The sequence below is a fragment of the Loa loa genome (assembly GCF_000183805.2).
Source record: "Loa loa unplaced genomic scaffold supercont3.987, whole genome shotgun sequence".
Taxonomy (NCBI): Eukaryota; Metazoa; Nematoda; class Chromadorea; order Rhabditida; family Onchocercidae; genus Loa; species Loa loa.
In genome coordinates this window covers 2,542-4,759 of record NW_018109167.1, presented here as the reverse complement: position 1 = coordinate 4,759, position 2,218 = coordinate 2,542, and positions in this window count along the sequence as shown.

Sequence of the window (2,218 nt, the reverse complement as noted above, 5' to 3'; positions counted from 1 at the left end):
AAATTTTTGGTGACAGTTACTTGCTCATCAGATGTAGCAACAGCAAGTGACTGTCACCTTAGTAAGTACAATTGTAATATATTTAAGCTTTTAGAATTAAGCTATATTTTGGATATCTAATTCATTTCTTGTTCATTCATTTTGCTTGGATTCAGATGGGAGATTTAGATCCTCACAGAATTCATATTATTCTTGTTCATATATAATATATTGATTCATCTCTCTCTCTCTTTCTCTTTCTCTCTCTCTCTCTCTCTCTCAGATCGCATGAATGACTATATTTGTTGAAAATGAAAATTTATGGGTTTAAATTAATGAATGAATGAAAAAGTGAGTTAATTTCTGTAGATGCAAAGATAATAGAGAGAATCTATAAAAAAATATTTTTTGATGATGACACTTAAGTGATGACATTTGTTGGATTTTGATGATAAACACTAACTGATAAGACTTCTTTGACCCTCTTTACAGGTGATATATCTGTAGAGTTAACTTAGGATTAAGTTTATCTATAGAGTTAAACTTTTCAATAATGATAACCTAATCATAATCTAGTAACATTGATAAAATTTGACAACGATCCATCACTAGCTATCATTTGTATTAGCGCCTCATTGGAACATTGATAATTATGTTAGGCTTATGAATAAAATTTAATGCCAATTATATTCCAATTGGAATTAATTAATTGGTCATATTAATTGTTCCAATTTAACTCATATCATAATTAATCATAATTAGTCATATCATAAATTAGGTAGAATATTCTTTATAGGAAAAATTTTAATTCTTCATTTCTCTAATTCATTCAGTAACCATTTCAGTATTTGATATTTTGACATTCCTATTTTGTGGAATCAATTATCCAAGCAAAAAAAAAACTTTTTCATCAATTATCCATTTGGAATTCAACATTTTGAAGCAAACGACGAATTTAATGCTAATAAATTCTTGCATTAATCTTTTATTTTTGCATTTTTGGAAAAGATTAAAGCTTAAAGCTTAAAGCTTAATTGTTGAAATAATTTAATTCTAAAATTATTCCAATCATATAAGAAATTATTTTGTAATGGCTATTACAAAAAGTGTTGCAATAAAAGTTGAAATTAATTATTTTAAAAAAATTTGCATTTATTTGGAAAATTTTAAGAAAAAAAAAGGAAAAGAAAATTTTGTTAATTATTAATTTGTAAAAAATTTTTTTAAATTTTTGTAAAATTTAGACTTAAATAATTATGGATTATTGATTGATTGTTTGGATGTTTTAACATTTTTAGCAATAAATATTTTATGATTACCCTCATATTGTTGACCATTTCAAAGAGCTAATGAAGTAATAAATGAAATTGAATTATAATCTCTTCTGCAAATATGAGCAGAAAAATAATAAATACATTACTGAAGGATTAAACATATACTATGCGACAGATGTGTCATTTCATTTGTACCTTCTTATTCGTAGTAATTACTATGGTTTCGAATCAATGAAGTCAGTATACGAATTGCTCGTCATAACTAATAATTAAATTCAAGAATCCATTACGTAAGGCTCATTACTTTATTATTATTATTATTATTATTATTATTATTATTATTATTATTATTATTATTATTATTATTATTATTATTATTATTATTATTGTTATTTTTATTATTACTATTATTTTTTTGTCACTGTTATTATCACTATTATCATTACTATTATTTTTTGTTACTATTATTGTCACTATTATTATTATTATTATTGTTATTACTTATCATTATTATTAATTATCGGCATAAATTTTCCAATCACAACAACAGACACGATAAAAGATTTTACAAATATCTTAGAGCTACAATATAAATGGATTATTGAATAATTGTCGCCTTATTAATGATACTTTACCTTTAACCGCCTTTCCTTCAAATTTCCCTCCATCTCTTCTTCCTTCCTCCTCCTTCCCTTACCTTACCTTTTTCCTTCTAATTATCCTTTCCTTTCATATACGTTTTAAAAAAGAAAAAATCATCATTTATTATCTCAACAAAATTTGTCACATCCTATAATGTCATAGTTTTTTCTACATATCATAGCCTATAATAGCTTATAAAGCGTTACATTTGATAAATATGATTAGATAGATAATTTAATTTTTAAATATCTGCTATTACCTAAAAATACATTACAATGTTAAAAGATACTGTAGAATTCATTCCATAATTTTGGCTTATCATT